This window comes from Callorhinus ursinus, unplaced genomic scaffold (assembly GCF_003265705.2).
Source record: "Callorhinus ursinus isolate GAN/ISIS: 27379988/994484 unplaced genomic scaffold, GSC_fseal_2.0 scaffold16, whole genome shotgun sequence".
Lineage (NCBI taxonomy): Eukaryota > Metazoa > Chordata > Mammalia > Carnivora > Otariidae > Callorhinus > Callorhinus ursinus.
In genome coordinates this window covers 34,041,412-34,055,527 of record NW_027397078.1, presented here as the reverse complement: position 1 = coordinate 34,055,527, position 14,116 = coordinate 34,041,412, and the positions used below count along the sequence as shown (strand labels likewise).

General features: G+C 43.9%; 1 pseudogene; it reads left to right on the top strand.

Annotated features, from left to right (window-relative positions):
• Positions 1–4,694: 4,694 nt before the first annotated feature.
• LOC112813027 (U4 spliceosomal RNA) lies at positions 4,695–4,777 on the top strand (annotated as a pseudogene).
• The last annotated feature ends 9,339 nt before the right edge of the window (positions 4,778–14,116 follow it).

Here is a 14,116-nt window from a genome sequence, read left to right as displayed (position 1 = left end):
TGCCGTATTAAACAACTATTGGCCAGTTGCTCCTTCTTGGCACTCTAGACTCACGTCATCCCCATGATATTACTCTCACCTCCTTTCCCTTCTATCCAATTCTCTGTTTCCTTTATGGCCTCCTACAATCTACTCTACATCTCGGTGTTCATCAGTGTCATCCGTGGCCCGCTGCTCTGCTCACTACATACAGTTGTGGCATATTTTTATCTACTCTTATGACTTTCACTGTAGCCTACAAATGATGTGTCTCCAGCCTTAACTATTCTTTCAGATAAACACATCCCACTGTGTGCTTGGAAAGTTCCATGTGAATTTTCTTTGGCCAGCTCAAGCTTAACATGGCCCAAACCAGTCTCCTCAACTTCCCACTAGAACCACTCTTTCCAGTCTCTGTCATTACATCATCCACCAATCCCTAAGCTGGACATTTGAGAGTCATCCCTGACTGTCTTCTCATTGTCAGGTGACACAACCCGTAGACTTCGTCTCCTTAGTTTCCTGCTTAGTATGCATTATGTGTGCCAGTGGTTTTTATGGGTTGCCCCAGCTAATCCCCAGGACACCCATACACCAGACGGCATTCTCCCCATTTAACAGGCAAGGCTCAAAGCAGTGGAATAATTTTCTCAAAGTCACATAGCAAATAGGTGATAAAAGCTAAGCCAGTATTAGATCCCAAGACTGCTGTGACCTCAAACCCCGTCCTCTTGCCCCCCACCACTGGCTGTTCTCTCAATAGGAGTTTTGCGGTGGACACCAGGTTACCCACCCAACACCCAGCCCTTCCATTCTGCATTCTGTATCAGCCATGCCGTTGCGGGGCGGGGTTGACTCCTCTCACAATCCCGAGTGTGGCTGTAATTGTTATTTGTTTGTATTGAGGCGAAATTCACATAGCATGCAATTAACTATTTTAAAGTGTACAATTCGGCAGCATTGAGTACCTTCACGATGTTGTGCAATCATCACCTCTGTTTAGTTCCAAAACATTTTCATCACGCCCAAAGGAGACCCCATATGCATTAAGCACTTATTCCTCATTGCTCCCAGCCTGAATTGTTTTTTTTTTTTCTTCAAGATTTTATTTATTTATTCATGACAGACAAGGAGAGAGAGAGAGGCAGAGGCAGAGGGAGAAGCAGGCTCCCCGCTGAGCAGGGAGCCCGATGCGGGACTCGATCCCAGGACCTCGGGATCATGACCTGAGCCGAAGGCAGACGCTTAACATCTGAGCCACCCAGGCGCCCTGAATTGTTTTAACCTCATCAGGATCACCTCCCTTGGGATTCAACCTCAGCCAAGTTGAGCATGGATGTCCCATGGCTAAAGAGGTTGGTTCTGGGATGGGCGTGGTGGCAGGCCAGAGCCAGGGCCCTGTGCCAAAAACACGAAGAGAGTGTATAAGTAGCTAAGTTATATTAACGTCCGGCAGCAAAAATTTCTTTTCACAGAAATAGGGGTGCTGCCCTGACCTCCAGCCTCACCTGATATGAGAAGGAGAAAATGTACATTTCTGAGCTCCTCTGCCCTGGTGGTCTCTTGCTGGGACCCCCAACTTCAGTCGCATCCCTGTGAGGCAAGCACTGAGAAGTCGCTTCTGCTCAGCCCCCTGGCCCTGTGAATAAGCCTCATCTTGCTTGTTTGCTGGATCTATGGAAAACTAAGCAAAAGTCAAGGAGTCTGAGCAATCATTCTCTCTAATCTGATGACCTTGTGCTAGCCCTGCTGCTTGGTCAACGTGAGCCTCAAACTGAATTCGGTGCAATGAAGTCTGAAGACAGATCTGCTGGGGGCTTCCAGAAAAGTAGGTTTCTCAAGAAAGTATTTTAATCTGTCCACACTGCCACGAACTGCCCCATGAACCATGAGATTGCCTTGGTGGCTGAACTTTATTAAGCTCTTCTCCTGCCTGTTGGCATCACCTTCACTCCAACAGATCCTAGACACGTTCCGAACAAGTGAGTCGGTAAATCATCAACTTTTAACAGAGCCTGAATGTAGTCTTAGATGTACAAAAACTCCAATATGAGCCAAGTAAAGCCAAGGATCTGCTAAAATAATTCCTTTTTATATTTGCCTAACACGTTTTTCTGAGTTTTCTAATTTTTCTCCAGCGGGTCTGCATTATTCTTCTAATCAGAAAGAAAGAGACTGTGAGAACTAGGTTCGTGTCCACCCATTAGTCCTTCCACTTTGTGGGCCTTTGCTCCTCGGGGCTCGAAGGAGAGGTCTGGGCTACACAATGGCTAAATCTGTTCCAAACCCTGACAACCCAGAATTTGACGAGTCTAATGAAATCAGAGTCAAGATCGAGGAGGGGACCACTAACAAAAACAGTAATAATGTGGCCATAGAACTTTGCCTCAGCTTGCAAGCTAGCTATTATTTTCTCTGTTTTTGACAGATCCAAGAAGTTAAACAATTTCCTGGAGTCATTCCGCTTCCGAGCAGCAGCAGAGCTAGGCTTGGGGCCTGGATCTGTGTGAGTCGAGAGAACATGTTTGTATTTCCAGTATGTTGGCGTGCAGGCGGAGGTAGGCCACGGGCTCTAGCTGATCCTTTTCCAGAGCGATGAAGACAGCACCTGCTAGTGAGCGGGCCCGGGGAACAGGCGCGCTCAGGAGCCCTCGCGGCTGGTTTGTGGCTGAGCGGCGCCAGAGGCAGCTGCTGCGCATGCTCTCGGCCCTCCTCTGCGCGCGCCGGAGGCTGTTGCCCGTGAACCCTGCGTTTCTCCGCCCAGCGCTGTTTTCCTGGTGGCAGGAGGATGTTTGCTGTGCAGACAAGCCCGAGTGTTGGAAAGGCAACGTTCTGGAAGCAGCAGGCAGCCAGATGACAAATGGGTGGACAGGAACGGCAGCTCCCTTGCCATCCTGGCGAGGCGAACTTGCCAGAACGCCCCCCTCCGGATGGAGCCCCCGCTGCCCACGGCGGTGGCTGAGCCCACGGCCAGCCTTTATTGTCTCCCTCCCCTCCCAGCGGTTCAAGTCCTCCTCCCCTCCTGCGAGCTCTCCTGGGACCACCTCCCGGGCTTGCCCTCACACCCTTGCCTCTGGAAAACCCACAGTCTGACACCGGGAAAGGCACCGTGAGGAGGGAACTCAGGAGAATCAGACCCGTTGTTTTATATCGAACTGAAAACAGTACATCACTCGTTCTAGTTCGTGTACTGGTTTGATTTCTTATCCACAGACCAGGGTGCTCCTGGATTCCTGCAGGTCCTTTTGAGCGCGTGAGCCCAAGAGGCCTGCACCATCCATCGGAACGCACAAGGACCAGGGAACAGCGCTTGAGCTTTTCTCCGGACCACATAGGGCCTGGCCACTGCGAACTGCACGGAGAGCCTCCGTCTGGGATGATGTGTGGGCCCAAGGGCCGCGGGCTATGCGGGGGGGTGGGGGGGGTCCGCACAGAGAAGAGGGGACCGTGCTAGCCTGTGCCCTTGGCCTTGTCCTTCCGCGAGGCCGCGGAGCTTTCCTGCGCACAGATCGCCCCTCTCCCTCCCTCCTTCCCGACCTCCAAAGCCAGAGACCACTCTTCTGCCCACAGCCTTCCTCCCATTCAGGCTGCCCCCAGACCCATCAGCGCATGCTTCGGGTGCCGCCGGAAACCTTGCGGCCTCTTAACAGATTTGGAGAGGGATTCTTTCTGCTGTTCTGCAACCTGTCACCAAATATGCCTGGGAATTGCGTACTCGAAGAACAGAGCAACCCAGAAAAAGACAAACGCCCAGCACTCTTGCTCGACTTGCACGGGCGGCAGGCAGGCGTCGGGACCTGCACGTGTGCACACGTGCAAGCGAAGAGCCACGAGGAGACGAGCGTGAGCAAGGTAAGGGGAGGGTGGGGGCGGCTGCCAATCAAGGCGATTGTTTTCACGTGGATGGTCCAGCGTGTGGCCATAAATACTGCTTCTTTCCCATAGTCCCTTGCTCTAGAATTCGGGTGAAATTCGAGTGTGAAAGTGAGACGGAAGGTGGATTTGACAGCCCTTCCTTTAATCCCACTAGCTGTGCTCTCCTGCACTACTGTAAACTGGAATTTTCTACCAGGGCTGTCCCAGCAGCTCCGGCTCATCTCCATTCAGAGGAATGGAGTCGTTGATTTTTAAGGAGGGCGCCCTCCACTGACGTCACATTTTGCTTCTAGATAGGCTCTTCGGGTCTCAAAGGCTCCAAGACTTTAGGTATTTTTTTTTTATCTTTTTGGTCACTGTCTCACTTCACGTATCACATCCGTCATTAACGGGGGCATTTGTCCTTTATAGCACCTTTCTAAATCATATTTCCCCTTCCCTTTTTGTTGCCTCTGCCGGGGGCAGGTCCTTGTTAACATGAAGAAGACCCAGGCTTATTATCTAGATTCTTACTCTAGCATCCTAATGGATTCCCTTAGCGTAGTTTGAGCACTTCCTCAAGGGCAGGGTCATTATTAATCTTCAGAAATGCTGATAATGGGCGCCTGGGTGGCTCAGTCGGTTAAGCAACTGCCTTCGGCTCAGGTCATGATCCTAGAGTCTCCCGCATCGGGCTCCCTGCTCGGCGGGGAGTCTGCTTCTCCCTCTGACCCTCCCTCCTCTCATGTGCTCTCTCTCTCTCTCATTCTCTCTCTCAAATAAATAAATAAATAAAATCTTTAAAAAAAAAGCTGATAATGACAGCACAGCAGCAAGAGCGAGACTCTAAAACCTAAGTCAGCTTTGCGCAGTGGCAGAATCGTAGCCAATGAGGTTTATCCAAGGCGCGATTATTGCTAATTAAAATATAAGTCAGTTCCCCTCATTCCTCTGCTCAAAACCTTCCAGTGACTCCCCATTTGATTCACAGTATAAAAGTCTCTTTTATATGCAGTTTTTTAATTGAGATGTAATTGACATATAACACTTTCAGGTGCGCAACATAACGATTCAACATTTGTATATATTGGGAAATGATTAGCACAAGTCTGTTAACATCTGTCAGCACGCAGTTACAGTTTTTTTTCTTGTGACAAGAACTTTTAAGATTTATTCTCTTCGCACCTTTCAAATATGCCAAACATTATTATTAACTATAGTCACCATCCGTACATTATATGGAAGTTTGTACCTTTTGACCCCCTTTGCCCATTTGCCCCCCCTTGCCTTTGGCAACCAGCAATCTGTTCTCTATATCTGAGTTCAGGTTTTGGTTTTGGGGTTTTTTAAGATTCCACATATAAATGAGATCACACAACATGTGTCTTTCATATAGCCCTCAAGGTCCATCCATGTCACAAACAGCAAGATTTCCTTCTTTTTGTTTTTTAAAGATTTATTTATTTGAGAGAGGGTGCAAGAGACAGCGGGGGGGGGGCAGAGGGAGAAGCAGACTCCCCGCTGAGCAGGGAGCCCAATGAGACGTGGGGCTCAATCCCAGGACCCTGAGATCATGACCTGAGCTGAAGGCAGATGCTTAACCGACTGAGCCACCCAGGCGCCCCAAGATTTCCTTCTTTATTATGGCTGAATAATATTGCATTGCATCTATACAGCTGACCCTTGAATGATGCCAAGGTTAAGGGTGCTGACCCCCCTGCGCAGGCAAAAATCCACATATAATTTTTTACTTCCCCCAAATTTAACTACTAATAGCCCACTGTTGACTAGAAGCCTTACCAATAACACAATTAACATGCATTTTGTATATTATATGTAATATATACTGTGTTCTTGTAATAAGTAAAAGAAAATGTTGAGAAAATCATAAGGAAGAGAAAATACATTTATAGTACTGTTTATCGAAAAAAATCCACATATAAGTGGACCCACGGAGTTCAAACCCATGTTGTTCAAGGGTCAACTGGAGGGGCACCTGGGTGGCTAAGTCCATTAAGTGTCTGCCTTGAGCTCAGGTCATGATTCCAGGGTCCTGGCATCAAGCCCCGCATCGGGCTCCCTGTCCATAGGGAGCCTGCTTCTCCCTCTTCCTCTGCTGCTCCCTCTGCTTGTGCTCTCTCTCTTTCTGTCAAATAAATAAAATCTTTTTTTTTTTTTTAAGAGGGTCAGCTGTATATACCACATCTTATTCATCCATTCATCCACCATTGGACGCTTAGGTTGCTGCCATGTCTTGGCTATTGGAAATGATGCTGCGGTGAACATGGGGGTGTGTACGTGTTTTCAAGTCAGTGTTTTCATTTCCTTTGGATAGATACACAGAAGTGGGGTTGCTGGATCATATGGTATTTCTATTTTTAATTTTTTGAGGCACCTTCATCCTGTTTTCCTTCTTGGGGGCACCAATTTACATTCCCGTTAGGGAATGCATGGGGTTCTCTTTTTCTCCACATTCTTACAAACACCTGTTGTTTCTTTTTTTTTTTTTTTGGTACTGGCCTTTTGACAGGTGTAAGGTGATATAGCTCAGTGTGGTTTTGATTTGCATTTCCCTGACGATGAGTGATGTTAAGCATCTTTCCATATACCTGTCGGCCATCTGAATGTCTTTTTTGAAAAAATGTCTATTCATTTGCTATTGAGCTGTATGAGGTTTTTTTTTTTTAATGTATTTTGGGTATTAACCCCTTATCAGCTAGATGATTTGCAATTATTTTCTCCCATTCAGTAAGTTGCCTTTTCATTTTGTTGAGGGTTTCCTTTTTGCTGTGTGAAAGCTTTTTAGTTTGATGCAGTCCCATTTATTTAGTTTTAGTTTTGTTGCCTTTCCTTTTGGTGTCAAATTAAAAAAAATGTTGTCAAGGCTGATATCAAGGAGTTTACCACCTAAATTTTTTTCTAAGAGTTCTATTGTTTCAGGTCTTATGCTCAAGTCTTTAATCCATCTTGAGTTAATTTTTGTGTGTGGTTAAAATAGTGGTCCAGTTTCATTCTCTTGCATGAGGCTGTGCAATTTTTCTAGCAATGTTATAAATTCCCATTATATATTCTTGGCTCCAAACATTTATGTGATTATAAATTAATTGACCACATTTGTATGGGTTTATTTCTGGGCTCTCTTATTCTGCTCTGTTGATCTATGTGTCTGTTTTTATGCCAATACCATACTGTTTTAATTCCTATAGCTTTGTAATATAGTTTAAAATCAGAAAGTATAATGCTGCCAGCTCTGTTCTTCTTTCTCAAGATTGTTTTGGCCATTTGGGATCTTTTGTGGTTCCATACAAATTTTAAGATTGTTGTATTTCTGTAAGAAATGCCATTGGAATTTTGATAGGAATTGCATTGAATCTATACAATGCATTAGGTAGTATGAACATTTTAACTATTAATTCTGATCCACAAGCATGGAATATCTTTCCATTTATTTGTGTCTTCTTCAATTTCTTTGTTCAATGTCTTACAGTTTTCAGTGCACAAGTCTTTCACATCCTTGGTTAAATTTATTACTAGGTATGTTATTCTCTTTGAAGCAATTGTGAATGGGATTGTTTTCTTAATTTCTCTTTCTGATAGCTTGTTATTAATGTATAGTAATGCAACAGATTTTTGTATGTAGATTTTGTGGCCTTCAGCTTTACCAAATGTGTTTATTAGTTCTAACAGGTTGTGGGGTTTTTTGGTTTTGTTTGGTGGAATCTTTAGGGTTCTCTCTATATAATGTCATCTTCAAATGGTGACAGTTTTATTGCTTCCTTTCCAACTCGAATGTCTTTTATTCTTTTTCTTGCCTAATTGTCCTGGCTGGAACTTCTAAAACAATATTGAATACAAGTGGTGAGAGTGGGCATCTTTGTCTTGTTCCTGATCTTAGAGGAAAAACTTTCAGCTTTTTACCATTGACTATGATGTTAGCTGTGGATTTGTCATATATGACCTTTATTATGTTGAGTTACATTCCCTCTATACCCACTTTGTTGAGAGTTATCATTAATGGATGTTGAATTTTGTCAAATGTTTTTTCTGCCTATATTGAGATGATCATCTGACTTTTATCCTTCATTTTGTTAGTGATTGATTTGCATATGTTGAACCATACTTTCATCCCTGGAATAAATCCCATTTGATCACAGTGTTAATCCTTTTAATGAATTGTTGAATTTGGTTTGCTGATATTTTGTTGAGGATTTTTGCATCTGTGTTCATCAGGGATATTGGCCTGTAATTTTCTTGTGATGTCCTTGTCTGGTTTTGATGTCAGGGTAATTCCAGTCTCATAAAATGAGTTTGGAAGTATTCCCTCTTCTTTTTTTTTGGAAAAGTTTGAGAAGGATTGATGTTAATTCTTCTTTTAAATGTTTGGTAGAATTCACCAATGAAGCCACCTGTCCTGGACTTTTGTTTATTGGGAGGTTTTGATTATTGATTCAATCCTCTGACTAGTAATTGGTCTGTTCAGATTTTCTATTTCTGCATGATTCAATCTTGGTAGGCTATATGTTTCTAGGAATTTGTTCATTTCTTCTAGGTTGTCCAATTTGTTGGCGTATAATTGTTCATAGTAGTCTCATATGATTTTGTATTTCTGTGGTATCAGTTGTAACATCTTGTCTTTCATTTTTTAATTTTATTTATTTGGGTCCTCTTTTTTTTTTTTTCCCTCTTGCTGAGCCCAGCTAAACATTTATTGGTTTTATCTTTTCAAAAAGCCAGCTCTTAGTTTAAAAAAACCAGCTTCTTAGTTTGATCCTTTCTGTTGCCTTTTTAGTCTCTATTTCATTTATTTTCACTCTGATCTTTGTTATTTCCTTCCTTTTACTAACTTTGGGTTTCATTTGTTCATTTTCTAGTTCCTTAACACGTAAAGTTAAGTTGTTTAAGATCTTTCTTCTTCTTTTTTTTTAAACAGTTTATTCTTTAAGTAAATTCTGTGCCCAACATGGGGCTCAAACTCACAACCCCAAGATCAAGAGTCGCATGCTTTACCGACTGAACCAGCCAGGCGCCCCTTTCTTATTTCCTGAGGTGGGCATTTATTGCTATGAACTTTCCCCTTAGAACTGCTTTTGCTGCAGCCAATAAGTATTGGTATGCTGCATTTCCATTTTCACTTAAGGTATTTTTTATTTCTCTTTTGATTTCTTCTTTGATCCATTGATTGTTCGAGAATATGTTGTTAAATCTCCACATATCTGTGAATTTTCCAGGCTTCTTTTTGTAATTGATTTTAGACCACTGTGGTCAGAAAAGGTACTTGGTATGATTTCAGTCTTCCTAAATTGGTACTGGAGAATGATCCATGTGCACTTGAGAAGAATGTGTATTCTGTTACTTTTGGTTGGACTGTTCTAAATATGCCTGTTTCCCCCCACCCAGGGTCTTTTTTTTTTTTTTTAACAATTTTAAAATTTAAATTGGATTAATTAACATATAACGTATTATTAGTTTCAGAGGTAGAGGTCAGTGATTCATCAGTCTTATACAATACCCAGTGCTCCTTACATCACTTGCCTTCCTTTATATCCATCACCCAGTTACCTCATTCCCCATACCACCACCACCCCCTTCCAGCAACCCTTAGTTTGTTTCCTGTGATTAAGAGTCTCTTATGGCTAAATATGCCTGTTAAGTTCAACTGGTCTAATGTGTCATTTAAGGCCAGTGTTTCCTTAATCGATCTGTCTGGATGATCTCTCCACTGATGTAAGTGGGTATTAAAAAGCCTTATCATTATTGCTGTCTATTTCTCCTCTTCGGTCTATTAAATTTTGCTTTATATAGTTAGGTGCTTCTATGCTGAGTGCATAAATATTTACAAATGTTATATCCTCTTGTATTGGCCCCTTTATCATTATGTAATGACCTTCTTTGTCTCTTGTTATAGTCTTAAAGTCTATTTTGTCTGATAGAAATTCAGCCACCCCAGCTTTCTTTTGTTTTTCATTTACATGGAATATTTTCCATCCCTTCACTTTTAGTCAAAGTCTTCACAACAGCCTACAAAGCTCTACATTACCTCTCTGAGCGCCTCATCTACAGTGCCCCTCCCCCAGCTCAATCTTCTCCAGCACACCAACTTTGCTGTTCCACATACATTCCCACCATAGAACCTTTGTTCTAGTTGTTTCCTCTTGTTACTTGGAATACTCCCGTGGTAACCATCCTCCAAGATGGCCCCCAGTGAATCTAACCTTCTGGTATTCATGCCCTTGTATAGTCCCCTTTCATGCTGAATAGAGCCAACCAGTGTAACCAGTAGGATGCTACAGCAATGGTGGCTTGTGACTTCTGAGGCTAGGTCATAAAAAACATGACGACTTCTGTCTTGCTCTTTCTTGGATCACTGGCTCTGGGGGAAAGCCACCCACCCTGTCATGAGGATACTCACGCAGCCCTGTGGAGAGGCCCATGTGGTGAGGAATGAAGACCACCCATTAACAGACACATTAGCCTGCCGGCCATGTGGGTGAGCCCCCTTAGAAGTAGATCCTCCTTCTCTAGTCACGTCTTCATATGACTGCAGCCCCAGTCAACATCTTGACTACAGTCTTGGGAGACATTCTGAGTCAATTAAGTTGCTTCTGAATTCCTGACCCACAGGAATTATGAGATAATAGATCCTTATTATTGTTTAAAACTTCTAAGTGCTGGGGTGATTTGTTTTCCAGCAGTACATAATACAACCCTTCCCCGCTCCAGATGCTGACTTGGTTAATGCCTTCACCTCCTTCAAATCCTTTCTCAAATCTCACTTACCCAATGATGTCTACCCTTGGCATTCTTTTTTTTTTTTTTAGATTTTCTTTCTTCCTTCCTTTTTTTCTCTTTTCTTTCTTTTTCTCTCTCTCTCTTTCTTTCTTCCTAGAGCACAAGCAGGTGGAGGGGCAGAGAAAGAAGGAGAGGCAGACCCCACTGCTGAGCAGAGAGTCTGATGTGAGCTCAATCCCAGGACCCTGGGATCATGACCTGAGCTGAAGGCAGACGCTTAACCGACTGAGCCACCCAGGCGCCCCTACCCTCAGCATTCTATTCAGTATTGTAATCTGTCCCCACTCTCTTGCCCTGCCCCCAGAACCATGATTCCTTTTTACCCTGCTCTAGTTTTCTTTTTCCCATAGTACTTACCACCTTCCGAAATGATATGTAATTTACATATGTATTCTTATTTGTCTTTTCGCTCTCCTATAATATTCTTATTTGTCTTTATTCTTGTCTTTTCCCTCTCCTATAATATAACTCACTTGAAAGCAGGGCTCTTTCTGTGTTCTAACCACTGATGGACCCAAGTACCTAGAAAAGTGTCCAGCACGTAGTAAAGTGCTTAGGAAATGTTTAATAATCACTCTGATAAAAAATCTTCAGTGCTTTCCAGGGCTGAGAGAATAAAGTCAAGGGTACATAATTCTCAGGATCCTTACCAACAAGCCTTCTCTTTCTTCAAACCTATCTCTTGCCTCTTGTTTCCTTCCTGTACATACCCTCCCTTTGAGCCAAATTCACCTGCACACTATCTCTGCCCTGGTAGCCATCACTCCAAATACTTCCATGGCCGTCTTGGCACAAGAGAGTCTGACCTCCCTATTCTACTCTTGCCTCATCTGTGCGGATTTCCTTATCTCCTTTCAGCAAGAAGAGACTTTGTTCTCCCGTGACCTTGCACAGCACCTGGAGACCCCTAATGTTTACACTTGGCTCATATTCCCTCTGGGATTAATTATGTGTATGGACTGCGAGTGTGTTGACAACGAAGAATCATTCACCAATCTAATTCACAAACATTCATGGGGCACTTACTAAGTGGCAGTCACCTTGTTAGGAATTGGCATGCAAAGGGGAAATAAAAGAGAATGGGGATACAGAAAGAGTAGGGAAAGGCCCCCTATCCTCAGCGTTTTGGGCAGAAGAGAGATGTAGCCATAATGAAAGCAGCAGAGAAGATGATCCTATGAAGGACATGAGAGCAAGGCGCTGAAGGGCAGATGGCCGGCTGGAGGCAGGTGGGGAGCTCCAGAAAGCAGATGAGTCAAGGAAGTAGTCATCAAGGATGAGCGAAGCCGCAGGGAGGCCAGGGCAAAGGAGAGCTTAAAAGTAGCCACTGGGTGGCAGCGAGGAGGTCACCACTGTTGATGTGGAAGGTTCCATCCATCCAGATGCTCAGTGGTCCCATTTCCAGGGCACACAAGGGGTCTGCATTCCCAGACTTCCTTGCAGTTCCCTTGAGGCCATGTGACTGATTGCTGACCGCTGGGATGTGGAGGAAGTGAGGTATGCCTAGTCAGGAAACTTTCTACACGATCCTTTACTACTTCTCAGGTTTTTTGGCAGGCGGGATGCAAAGGATCCAGTGTGCAACTTAAAGAGAGCCCCAAGGGGAAAGTGGGGCCACAGGCTAGAAGGAACCTGAGATTCTGAATCACCACAGAGAGGACAGCTCCCCAAGAGAGCTGTGGGGCCTCCGGATAGGATGGGGGCCAGTGGTGTGGGCAGTGAAAGAATTCATCTGAGGCAGAACAAAAGAGATAGAAGTTTATTGGCTACACCACAAGGGAGCGGCAGGCAGGACCACAGAGGAGAGACTGTCTGCCAGGAGGCGGTGGGGAGGGGCCACAGTTATAGGGCAGAGTGAGGGAGTACGGGAACGTATGGACTTTTCCCCTTTTTTAGTAGTCTTAGGAACTCTTCCTGGTTGTTAAGTAGCCCATTTGTCAGTTAGGGCTTATGGTTTAATGAGCCTATTTGCTTCAGCTCAGTGGTCACTGTGGCCCTTTTGCCTTGCTCAGGTTTCTAGGGCTCAAGCCTGTTGCCCAAAAGCAGCCTCTGCAAGAGCCACTCAGCGTGCATTGGACTACGGCAGGGCAAGAAATAAATATTCTGTTAAGGCTCTGAGAACTGGAGGTTCTGCAGGTTACTGCCGCTAATGTTAGTTGCCCTAATATGGTGACATGAGGGGAATTTTAACAGGGCAGCGGGCATAATGACCAGACTGTGGTGGGCTTAGAAGTAAAGGGAGGGGCAGGGGCAGGGGCGCCTGGGTGACTCACTTGGTTACGTGTCTGACTCTTGATTTCAGCTCAGGTTGCAATCTCAAGGTCGTGAGTTCCAGCCCCATGTTGGGCTCCATGCTGGGTGTGGAGCCTAGTTAAAAAAAAAAAAAAAGGAAAGGAAAGGAAGTAAAGGGAGGGGCAAGCAAGTGGAGACAATCTGGACAATCTCCAGAGGGGAACTCAGCTATGAAGTGTAATTTGTCAACATTTCCAGTAGCAGGGGGAATGAATGAGGGCTTTGGTTTTGAGGATGTGAAGTGGGGGTTCTGGCCTCGCGTTCTTACCATATCCATATATAAAGAGCTTCCTCATTCTTGTTCACAGATGCATAGCATTCCATTGTGTGAATATACAATACTTTATTAATCACTAGTTAACTAATCACTAATCAACATTTAGATTGTTTTAAATCTTTTGCTATTAAAGGGGTGCAGGATGAGGCACCCCAAAATGTGCCACTTTGACATAAAGATCTTTTTGAATTAAAAGTAATAAGCAGGAAAGGTGCTCTGCCTCCCCCATGACTGCCTACATTTACATTGGAAAGGAGAGCCTGCAACAGGAGGGGAAGTATGCAGAGGCCCCTTTTAAAACGGAAGGAACTCATCTGCATTATAGAACAATCTTGTTTTTCCAAACATCTCCTTTCACCTCTTGCTAATGAGTTTTCTCCCCTTTGTGTCAGCAAGCCCCTACTTTTCTTTAGCTCATATAAGCTTCTTGGTGACTCACTGTCTTTGGAATTCCATGTCTGTGTGGATTCCTCGTACGTACATCTATTAAATTTGATTTTCTCCTGTTAATCTGTCTCCTGTCAATTTGATTCTAAGTCCAGCTAGAAGGGCCATAGGGCAGAAGATTTTCCTCCTTGACACTATTCTAAACATGTATTACATTTTATGTGTGCTATATATGTCTAAGTATTCTATAATATATGACTTTCAATTTACCAATTTCACATGACTTTATCAATTTTATGGGCCTCAGATTTTACTGTATGCACGTTGATAAAATATTGATGGATTTTAAGTGAAAGAAGAAATCCCATTTATTTTGTCCAATGAGGTCGCCTAGATTGAAAGCAAAGAACCTGAAGACAAGCCAGTGAGAAAGATGGAGAATGACCACAAAAAGGACAAAAAAGATAAAAATTATATTTATTAAGAAATTTGGCTAGGGGCGCCTGGGTGGCTCAGTTGGTTAAGCAACTGCCTTCG